Genomic DNA, 12,725 nt, shown 5'->3' on the forward strand with positions numbered 1-12,725 from the left:
CCTGAGTTTACTGGTGGCCACAGTTGAGAAAGGATGTGCACAACTTCGTGACCTCTTGCCCTCTATATGCCTGCCACAAGCCATCGCACTCACACCCATAGAACCTTCTCCAACCTCTTCCAGTACCAGAGGCACCATGGATTCACAGATCTATGGACTTCATTACAGATCTCCAAACGTCTAATTGATTCACTGCCATCTGGGTAATCATGGACTGATTCTTCAAGATGGCCCACTTCATTCCTTTCCCCAGATTACCCTCTGCATCTGCATTAGCCCAACATTTCTGTAAGGAAGTTTTATGTCTACACGGATTAACAGAAACCATTGTCTCTGACCAGGGAGTTCAGTCCATGTCCAGATTCTAGCAGAACCTTTGTGGGGCCTTACAGATCCTCAAACTAATGGCCAGACAGAAAGGGTCAACTAGATCCTGAAATCCTTCCTGCGAAGCTATGTATCTTCTGAGCAAAATGACTGGTCACAGCTGTTATCTTGAGCAGAATTCTGTTATAACAACTATGTTATTGAATCCTCTTGGGCATCACCATTCAAAATTGTGTTTTGGCAACACTGAAAAATATCTTTGCCTGTACTCGTGCTGGCCGCTGAGGCCACTACTAAGTCTCTCTTGAGCCTCTGGAGAACTGCTTGGAACCTTTTGGTTCAAGCCACTGAGAGGTACAAGCAGAAGGTAGATAAGAATTACATCCTTCCCTTTCAACTTAGCCCTAGGGATCTGGTCTGGTTATTTACTCTGAACCTGCACCTTAAGACTCCATCCACCAAATTTGTTCCCCGATATATTGGGCCATATCCATTTGCCTATCAAGTGGGACCTGTCATGTACCAACTGAAGCTATTTGCCACACTGCAAATTCATAACACATTTCATATATCTCTTTAAAGCCCCTCATATTGAACTGGAAAAGAAGGACTCCTCCTGCACTAAGCCCCATTGCTGTGGATTCAGAAGCTAAGTACAAAGTGCAGAACATCTTAGACTCCAGAAGAGTGTGAGGCAGACTCCTGTACCTCATTGCCTGGAAAGGTTACAGACCCGAAGAGAACTCCAGGGAACACGCAAGCCAAGTCTGTGCTCCATTGCTCCTCAGAATGTTCCATCATATGTTTCCCCATAGACACAGACCTGGATAGAGAGGAGGAGGATCTTTGGGAAGGAGGTATTGTCATGGCTGCAGCCATGCCTGGCACCCAGACTCACCTTTAGGGGCTTTGAACTCGGGCCCTGCAACTGTTTCCAGAGCCCCAGATTGCCTTACGGTTGTGGCAGGACAGCCTCATTTCTACCCTGATGTGTCAAATGTCATACCATCTGTGCAAGCTGCTCTGTCCTCAGGGACTTTACTGCTGACTGGCGCTGACATCTATAGGTACGCTTGCATGCAGAAGACCATCTCTTAAAGGGCTAGCAGCAGGAACTCCATAACGCATGTTAAAGACATTATTTCCTGTCCATGGGAATTATGAGGAAGTTCCTGGCTCCCAGTCAGTGCCATCACAGCAGGTTGCCTGACTTGCCATGTGTTCAGTTCCTGCCTTCAGGATACTGTCTTCAGTTCCAGTCTTGCCTCCAGCCTTGGTTTAGGTCCTCATCCCATCAGGTCTGCCCCCAAGAGCTCTATTCAGAGCTATTCTCTAGCTTAGCCCTTGCTGGGAGGGTCAAGACTTGCCTGCCGCTAGTTGCTTTTCCTGACTGCGACCCAAGGGCCCACACTCCAAACCATGACAAGTGTTAATGCTGGCAACCAAGTTAGGTGCAGTTAGATAGTATTCTGCAATTGTAAGTGCAACTTTTCAGAATGCCCTGACATGCCCACGGATCTACACCCTTTTGAGATATACGCTATGGGAGTTAGGTGCTGTGCCTTATAAAATAGCATGCATCCAGATGCACATACAAATTTTAATGAGTGCCAATAATTTACAATTATTGATGGTTCAGAGCTCATTATCCAATTTATTTCCATGTGCATCTTGGAAGCGCACCAAAAGTTGGGCCTGCAACTTTGGTCGCCATAAATTGAATCCAGGGGAAGGACTCTGACATTTGCGCTAGTATTCTATAAAGAAAGGTAGGTGCCTACTTTTTTTTTTTAATATAGAATAGGTTTAAAACGAGCACTATAACTAGTGACTATAGCAGGCACCCTGTCATGCAATTATCCTATCTGCCATCTCCATCCATTATGGGCAGCTATGCTGACCATGAAAGATGTAGCACTGGTAGCACCCTGGCATAAGACGCAATTCTCATATCTATCTATCTATCTATCTATCTATCGATCGATCGATAGATAGATAGATAGATAGATAGATAGATCGATAGATCGATAGATAGATAGATAGATAGATATTTTATTCAATCAAACCAGGAAACCGTGGCCAACTCCTTTTGGTCCTGGTTTTCTCACAGTATAATGCAATACTTTAAAACTACACAACATTGTAGGTTTATTATGCAGTAAAGCATTTTCTGTCATGCACACTCACACATCTTCCTTGTATTACCTACCCTGCGTGCTTCACATTGACCATCCTTAACAGATGTGCTAGAATGCAAGGGACTCTGCCTTCATCAATGCCAGTCCTGATAACACTCTCACACCACATTCATCACACATTGGAAAAGTGCTCGCCTCCAGCTTTCATAGCTTTATACATGGACCCTTATCCTTCCAAATGCATATAACCATGCCATGTATAAACCACTGTTTTTATTTGGAAGCAGAAAAGAGTCTCACCTTTCTTGCCCCCTTCTCTAATGACAGTTTGTTGTGACAAAAAAAACAAAACAGGATATCTTTCTGCTGTGAACAACAGAAAAAAAAAGTCTGCCATTGCCTCTGGTGATAGTGCTTTATAGCATACAAAACATCAAATAATAAGTTTGCTGTATCCCTCTTCGAGCTTAGCACGGACAGTTTTGAATTCATTTTCCACAGTAAAATGCAATTTATTCATATAATTTGGCTTCTCAAGAATTGTCCTCCCTTACTGTGGGGTCCTTTTGCAAAGCTGCAGTAAGCCTTAGCACATGTTTATTGCAGTTTAAAAGGACTCAGGCGTACTGTGATAAGTTCTGGATAAGCAAGAACATACTATGTGCTAAAAAAATATTTTTAATTCAACTGGCCTCTTTTGATCCGCTAGTTAATATTTGACTGTTTTCTAGTCGTATTCACTGTTTATTTTCTATCAGTTGGCGATTCTATTCTACTAAATTATTAATGTTTTTTTTTGTAATTGGAAGATGTTTTATTTACCTTTGATATTCTATGCAGTGCTTTTCGATGCACATTTTTAACCCAATTAATTTAATTCATATGTAAATTAGTCATTTTCTTTGCCACATGTTCTTCTGTAATCAGTGCGATTCAGCAAGAATGTTGAACAAGGTATGACAAGATTTATTATGCGTTCTCATAGGAGTGGAAGGGTGGCCTAATGGTTACTGCAGTGGGTGGTGAACCTGGAGAACCGGGTTCATTTTACACTGCTTCTTGACAGTCAGCAGTGGGTTGAGATCCTGGGGAACCAGGTTCAGTTCCCACTACAGCTCTGTGTGATCCTGGGCAAGTCACCTAGCCCTCCACAGCCCCAGGTACAATATATAACTTAGATTGTGAGCCCATTAGGGACAGTGCAAAGTACCTGTAATAGAAATTGTAAACCACGTGGTATCCTCAGGGATCTCTTGCAGTATATCAAGTGCTGAAAATAAATAAATAAGTACCTCTACTGATTAATTATGCCCTCATTTTATCAGCTGGGTTTAATTATTGCGCTCTCACAGTACCTTTAGCTGCACATTCAAGCACCTTCACATATCTGGACTGTGAATGTGCTGTTAAGCCTTTGTTTGTACTCAAGGTTGGTGCCATCTGAGTTTAAGCAATAATTGATGCATTAGGATATTAATACCATATAGTGTTAACAATCTTTAGATGACCATTGATCCATTCATGTTTAATATTTCTCCTTTTTCAGTTTGAACATTTTTAATATTTATTTATGTTCAGCAAGAGTTATCATCATTGGGAAGATCAGCAGATCCAACATATTCACATTTTACACAATTAGCACTTTATTGACAGGATCAGCAGATTTCATTCATTTTCACTTCATGTATCATAGAAATATAGAAACATAGAACATAACAGCAGATAAGGACCAAATGGCCAAGTCTGCCCATCCTCAGTAACCACTAACTTTTCCTGTCCTAAGGGATCCCATATGCCTGTCCCATGCTTTCTTAAATTCTGACAGAGTCCTCATCTCCACGACCTCCACCAGGAGATCATTCCATGCATCTACCACCCTTTCAGTGAAAGAATATTTGCTTAGATTCCTCCTAAGTCTATTTTCTCTTAACTTCATTGTATGCCCCCTCATTCCAGAGTTTTTCTTCATTTGAAAATGGCTTACCTCCTGTATATTGATGCCACTCAAGTATTTAAACGTCTCTATCATATCTCCTCTCACTTGCCTCTCTTCCAGTGTATACATGTTGAGGTTCCTAAGCCTGTCCTTATATTTTCTGACATATACCACTTATTAATTTTGCATCCGCCCTCTGGACCAACTCCATCCAGTTTATATCTTTCCGTTGGTGCGGTCTCCAGAATTGCATGCAGTACTCTAAATGGGGCCTCACTAGAGGCTTATACAAGAGCATTATCACCTCTTTTTTCCTGCTGATTATCCCTATCCTTATGCACCCAAGCATCTTTTGCCTTTTCTACTTATTTGGCCACCTTAAGGTCATCAGACACAATCACCCTCAAGTCTCTCTTTCTTCAGACACAGAAGTACTTCATCCCCTATAATGTACTGTTCCCTTGGATTCTTGTACCCCAAGTGCATGGCTCTGCATTTCTTAGCATTAAATCTTAGTTGCCAATTACCAGACCATTCTTCAAGCTTTGCTAGATCCTTCTTCTTACCATTCACACCCTCCAGGGTGTCTACCATAAGTACATACTGTAAGTACATAAGTAGTGCCATACTGGGAAAGACCAAAGGTCCATCTAGCCCAGCATCCTGTCACCGACAGTGGCCAATCCAGGTCAAGGGCACCTGGCACGCTCCCCAAACGTAAAAACATTCCAGACAAGTTATACCTAAAAATGCGGAATTTTTCCAAGTCCATTTAATAGCGGTCTATGGACTTGTCCTTTAGGAATCTATCTAACCCCTTTTTAAACTCCGTCAAGCTAACCGCCCGTACCACGTCCTCCGGCAACGAATTCCAGAGTCTAATTACACGTTGGGTGAAGAAAAATTTTCTCCGATTCGTTTTAAATTTACCACACTGTAGCTTCAACTCATGCCCTCTAGTCCTAGTATTTTTGGATAGCGTGAACAGTCGCTTCACATCCACCCGATCCATTCCACTCATTATTTATACACTTCTATCATATCTCCCCTCAGCCGTCTCTTCTCCAAGCTGAAAAGCCCTAGCCTTCTCAGCCTCTCTTCATAGGAAAGTCGTCCCATCCCCACTATCATTTTCGTCGCCCTTCGCTGTACCTTTTCCAATTCTACTATATCTTTTTTGAGATACGGAGACCAGTACTGAACACAATACTCCAGGTGCGGTCGCACCATGGAGCGATACAACGGCATTATAACATCCGCACACCTGGACTCCATACCCTTCCTAATAACACCCAACATTCTATTCGCTTTCCTAGCCGCAGCAGCACACTGAGCAGAAGGTTTCAGCGTATCATCGACGACGACACCCAGATCCCTTTCTTGATCCGTAACTCCTAACGCGGAACCTTGCAAGACGTAGCTATAATTCGGGTTCCTCTTACCCACATGCATCACTTTGCACTTGTCAACATTGAACTTCATCTGCCACTTGCACGCCCATTCTCCCAGTCTCGCAAGGTCCTCCTGTAATCGTTCACATTCCTCCTGCGACTTGATGACCCTGAATAATTTTGTGTCATCGGCGAATTTAATTACCTCACTAGTTATTCCCATCTCTAGGTCATTTATAAATACATTAAAAAGCAACGGACCCAGCACAGACCCCTGCGGGACCCCACTAACTACCCTCCTCCACTGAGAATACTGGCCACGCAATCCTACTCTCTGCTTCCTATCTTTCAACCAGTTCTTAATCCATAATAATACCCTACCTCCGATTCCATGACTCTGCAATTTCTTCAGGAGTCTTTCGTGCGGCACTTTGTCAAACGCCTTCTGAAAATCCAGATATACAATATCAACCGGCTCCCCATTGTCCACATGTTTGCTTACCCCCTCAAAAAAATGCATTAGATTGGTGAGGCAAGACTTCCCTTCACTAAATCTGTGCTGACTTTGTCTCATCAGTCCATGTTTTTGTATATGCTCTGCAATTTTATTCTTAATAATAGCCTCCACCATCTTGCCCGGCACCGACGTCAGACTCACCGGTCTATAATTTCCCGGATCTCCTCTGGAACCCTTCTTAAAAATCGGAGTAACATTGGCTACCCTCCAGTCTTCCGGTACTACACTCGATTTTAGGGACAGATTGCATATTTCTAACAGTAGCTCCGCAAGTTCATTTTTTAGTTCTATTAATACTCTGGGATGAATACCATCAGGTCCCGGTGATTTACTACTCTTCAGCTTGCTGAACTGACCCATTACATCCTCCAAGGTTACAGAGAATTTGTTTAGTTTCTCCGACTCCCCCGCTTCAAATATTCTTTCCGGCACCGGTGTCCCCCCCAAATCCTCCTCGGTGAAGACCGAAGCAAAGAATTCATTTAATTTCTCCGCTATGGCTTTGTCCTCCTTGATCGCCCCTTTAACACCATTTTCGTCCAGTGGCCCAACCGACTCTTTGGCCGGTTTCCTGCTTTTAATGTATCTAAAAAAATTTTTACTATGTATTTTTGCTTCCAACGCTAATTTCTTCTCAAAGTCCTTTTTTGCCCTCCTTATCTCCGCTTTGCATTTGGCTTGGCATTCCTTATGATCTATCCTGTTACTTTCAGTTGGTTCTCTTCTCCACTTTCTGAAGGATTGTTTTTTGGCTCTAATGATTTCCTTTATCTTACTGTTTAGCCACGCCGGCTGACGTTTAGTCTTTTTTCCCTTTTTTCTAATACGTGGAATATATTTGTCCTGAACCTCCAGGATGGTGTTTTTAAACAGCATCCACGCCTGATGCAAGTTTTTTACTCTGCGAGCTGCTCCTTTCAGTCTTTTTTTCACCATTTTTCTCATTTTGTCGTAATCACCTTTTCTATAGTTAAACGCTAGCGTACTTGATTTCCTAGTTTCACTTCCTTCAATGCCAATATCAAAACCGATCATATTATGATCACTGTTATCAAACTTTACAGAGTTTGGTATCATCTGCAAAGAGACAAACCTTGCCAGACAGTCCTTCCGCAATATCACTCACGAAGATGTTAAAAAGAGCTGGCCCGAGGCCTGAACCCTGTGGTACACCATTGATAACAACCCTTTTCTTAGAGCAAGCTCCATTTACCACTACCCTCTGTCTCCTTCCATTTAACAAGTTTTTAACCCAGTCACTTTAGGTCCCATATCAAGGGCACTCAGTTTATTTATCAGTCTCCTGTACGGAACCGTGTCAATAAAATCCAAGTACACCACATCTAGCACCCCTCCCATGTCCAATTGTTTGGTCACCCAGTCAAAGAAATCAATCAAATTCGTCTGACACGACCTGCCTGTAGTGAAGCCATGCTGCCTTGGGTCCTGCAGTCTATTTGATTTGAGAAACCTCACAATCCTCTGTTTTAGAAGCATTTCCATTTGTTTACTCACCACTGAGGTCAGACTGACAGATCTGTAATTTCCAACCTCCTCCTTACTTCCGCTCTTGTGCATCGGGTCCACATCTGCCCTTCTCCTGTCCTCTGGGACCACTCCAGATTCCAAGGAAGTATTGAAAAGGTCAGACAGTGGTGCCACCAGAACACCTCTTTTTTGAGTACCCTAGGATGTATCCCATCAAGCCCCATTGCTTTGTCTACTTTAGTTTAGCCAGCTCCTCCCAAATAGAGTCTTCTGAAAATTGGTCCTGGTCTACCATACATCCATCCCCATTAGCATTTGTTTTCTGTGGCCCTACTCTTGGTCTTTCATCCATGAACACAGAACAAAAATAATTGTTAAGCAGTTCAGCTTTATCCTTATCAGCTTCTATATATTCCTCCTCCTCAGCTTTGAGTTTCACAATGCTATTATGGCACTTCCTCCTATCATTTATATATCTGAAAATTGTCTTCTCCCCCAATTTTACCATATCTACTATCCTTTCTTCCATTTGCCCCTTCACATTCCTGACAGCTTTTCCAGCTTCTCATAACTTTTTCAGATACTTCTGCCTGTCCTCCTCTTTCTGAGACTTCTTGTAATGAAAGAAGGCGAACCTTCTTTCTCTTACCTTTTTCAGTTACTATGTTATAGAACCAGTTACTATGTTATAGAACCAGAGCATCCTTCTTTTCCTCTTGCTTTTATGTAGTTTTCTAACATAAAGGTGTGTCGCCTTTAAAATACTTCCTTTCAGTACACACCTACTGCTGTTCTACTTCCTTCAGCTGATCCCATCCAGCTAACCCTTTCCTGAGATATCCCCCCCATCTCAGCAGAGGTAGTTCTTTTGAAATCTAGGACCTTCAATTTTTAATAAGCCCTCTCCTCCTCTGTCTTAATATTGAACCACACCATTCTGATCACTAGATGCCAAATGATCTCCTACCATAACATCAGAAACATTCTCCCAATTTATGAGCAACAGGTCCGGGATAGCTCCATCCCACATTATTTTTGTTACCCACTGCTGAAACAATTCTTCCTGTATTAAATCCAAGATCTCTTTGCTTCTAGATGGTTGCGTGGCAGAGATGCCCCAATCGACACCTGTATCAATAATACTTCCCCTTTCCTAGCTATTTTGTGGATATATTTCTAATGGCAGTTGTTTGGCGGGAATGGGGCAATACACAGACAAGTCTTTCATTTCTATCTGATGGTGCAGAAGTACTTGAGTGCTACATTTAGGTTGGAGGCAGGGTGTGCAATGATGTTGGTAAGGTGCTTTTACACATCCCGAGTCTTTGGGTCATTGTAATACACCCAAAAAACTGAGCACAATATAATATTATACACTGCATATATGAAAAACAAAAAATAGAACGTTCTTAAAAAAATGTTTGTTTGATACTTGTTCTATATGTTTTGGTTTCTATAACTTTTTCACCAGTTAAAATTTAATGCCAAGAAGTGCAGAGTGGTGCACTTGGGGTGGAGAAACCCAAAAGAGAGATACCGAAAAGGAGGGGAGACATTTGTTAGCTCGACTCAGGAGAGAGACATTGGGTGTTGGTATCAGAGGATATGAAGGTAGCAGAGCCGGTAGTGGGAGGCGGGGATGGAGGTTGGGAGGCGGGGATAGTGCGGGGCAGACTTATATGGTCTGTGCCAGAGCCAGTGGTGGGAGGCGCGACTGGAGGTTGGGAGGCAGGGATAGCGCTGGGCAGACTTATACGATCTGTGCCAGAGCCGGTGGTGGGAGGCGGGGATAGTGCTGGGCAGACTTATACGGTCTGTGCCAGAGCCGGTGGTTGGGAGGCGGGGCTAGTGCTGGGCAGACTTATACGGTCTGTGCCCTGAAGAGCACAGGTACAAATCAAAGTAGGGTATACACAAAAGTAGCACACATGAGTTGTCTTGTTGGGCAGACTGGATGGACCGTGCAGGTCTTTTTCTGCCGTCATCTACTATGTTACTATGTGACAAGGTGACGGCTGTGGCCAGAAGGATGCTAGGCTGCATAGAGAGGGGTATAACCAGTAGAAGAAGGGAGGTGTTGATGCCCCTCTACAAGTTGTTGGTGAGGCCCCACTTGGAGTATTGTGTTCAGTTTTGGAGGCCATATCTTTCAAAGATGTAAAAGGACTGGAAGCAATGCAAAGTAAAGCTACAAAAATGGTATTGGATTTGCATTGCAAACTGTATGAGGAGAGACTTGCTGACCTGAACATGTATACTTGGAGGAAAGGAGAAACAGGGGTGACATGATACAGACATTCTAATATTTGAAAGGTATTAATCCGCAAACTAGAGGACATGAATTGAGATTGAAGGGGTACAGACTCAGGAGTAATGCCAGGAAATATTTTTTTCATGGAAAGGGTGGTAGATACGTGGCATGCCTTCCAGCGAGTATTTTTTTTCATGGAAAGGGTGGTAGATACGTGGAATACCCTCCCGCGGGAGGTAGTGGAGATTAAAACTGTAATGGAATTCAAACATGTATGGGATAAACACAAAGGAATCCTGTTTAGAAGGAATGGACCTATAGAATCTTAACAGAGATTGGGTGGTAACGCCGGTAATTGGGAAGCAAAACCAGTGCTGGGCAGACTTCTCCAGTCTATACCCTGATCGTAACTGCATAGATAGGGATGCGCTGGAGTGTAAATTTTAAAGGGCTTCGATGTTAGCTTCAGAACTTTCAGTACAAGAACAGTGCTGTGCAGATTTCTTCAGTATGTGCCCTAAGAGTAGCAAGGACAAGTCAAACTCGGGTATACATATAAAGTATCACATACCATGTAAAATGAGTTTATCTTGTTGGGCAGACTGGATAGACTGTTCAGGTCTTTAACTGCCATCATTTACTATGTTACCACCTTACTATGTAAACTGATCCTCTTTTCATGTTATACAGCAGAAGAAGACATGCTCCTCATATTGAGAAAAAGTAATCTATAATGGGATTAGTGGCTGGAAAAATCCAGGGATTAAGGAAATAAAAGCCAGAATTTCAATAACCAACAAAGTTAACCATATTTCAGGCTAAAATGGATGAGTTAGAAGCACATACCAGTAATATGAAGGACAATTCCATAACTGAGCATTTAGATATCTCTTATACACATAAATTTACAAAATATCAACATTTTGGTAGGTACTACTACTACTACTAATAGCATTTATATAGCGCTACCAGACGCACGCAGCGCTGAACATTTGACATAGAGAGACAGTCCCTGCTCAAAGAGCTTACAATCTAGGTAAAACAGACAGACAAGACATTACAGGCAAGGGAATTACAGGGTAAAAAGGAATAGGGGAGGAGGAGGGCAAAAGAGTAGCGGCTAGGAGCCAAAGGCAGCAGTGAAAAGGTGAGCCTTCAGCTTAGATTTAAAAACAGGTAGAGATGGAGCTAGACATATGGGCTCAGGTAGACGGTTCCAGGCATAAGGTGCAGCAAGATAGAAGGAACGAAGTCTGGAGTTAGCGGTGGAGGAGAAGGGGGACGACAAGAGAGACTTGCTCAGAGAGCGGAGTTCACGGGGAGGAATGTAGGGAGAGATGAGAGAGGAGAGGTAACGAGGGGTCATAGAGTGGATGCATTTAAAGGTCAGTAAGAGAAGTTTGAACTGTATATGGAAGCGGACAGGAAGCCAGTGAAGAGACTTGAGAAGTGGGCTAGTGTGAGCATAGCGATTCTGGTGGAAAATAAGACGAGCTGCAGAATTCTAGACAGATTGGAGAGGAGAAAGATGATTGAGCGGAAGACCAGTGAGAAGTAAATTGCAATAGTCCAAGTTAGAAGTAACAAGGGTGTGAATAAGTGTTTTGGTGGCGTGTTCAGAAAGGAAGGGGCAAATTTTGCTAATGTTGAAGATAAGGAAGTGACAGGTTTTAGCGATTTGTTGAATATGAGCAGAGAAGGAGAGAGAAGAGTCGAAGATGACTCCAAGGTTATGAGCCGAGGAGACAGGGAGGATATGAGAGCCATTAACAGAGAGAATGGGGGAAGAGGGGAGGAGGGTTTAGGGGGAAAAATGAGAAGTTCAGTTTTAGCCATGTAAGTTCTAGCAGGATGTCCAAGTGCTATTCTCTTATGGCATGGACAAATGGCACAACTCATAAATATAAGTGGTCATATCAATGTGTGAAGCATGGGCGGCAGTGGGTGAGGCTCCTACTTACATATGTGTTATGTGTGGCCTTGCCTCATTTAAGTGGCTGCAGTTATGCCAGTTTTATGGTTGGTGTAACCACAGGTACATAAATGTAAGGCGTGCCAATACTGGGTTACTCTCCTATTCAATAATTGAATCTGGCTCAGATGCCATTATAGAATTGGCTCTCACCACATGTCCTCAGGGCACGTAAGAATTGTCCTGCTAGAGGACAAAATGCACATCCTGGATAAGGCAGTGAACATAGAGTCCAAGTGAAAGATCTATACAACAGAAATTGATAACTGTATTCACATTTTGGAGACTCCAGAAGGTAACAAAAGTATCTCGGATCCTATAGATTTTCTCTGTTAGACATTTCAAAGTTGATTGCATCTACAAAATGCCCTTCTTCTGTCAATCTACTAAAGCAGGGTTCTTTATCAGCCAAGGAGTGTGGAAAGAGGTCAGAGTGTAGAGAAGGGTCTTGAAATCTAGTATGTATAATTTGTAAACAGTCATTTTATTAAATAACATTAAATACAATTTATGTAGCACTGTAGCTTTAAGTGTGACTTCTTTGGTAGTATAACTGCGTACTACTGTCATTTTAGTAACATGCTAGCAGTTAGCTAACAGCAACATATGTAGCTGTCAGTAGTCACTAGTGAACATGTGGTTTTGGAAGAGGGTGTGGAGGATTTCATTGATCAGTCATAGGGATGCAGGAACCAAATAGGCCTC

The sequence above is a fragment of the Microcaecilia unicolor genome, chromosome 5 (assembly GCF_901765095.1).
Source record: "Microcaecilia unicolor chromosome 5, aMicUni1.1, whole genome shotgun sequence".
In the NCBI taxonomy this organism is placed as follows: domain Eukaryota; kingdom Metazoa; phylum Chordata; class Amphibia; order Gymnophiona; family Siphonopidae; genus Microcaecilia; species Microcaecilia unicolor.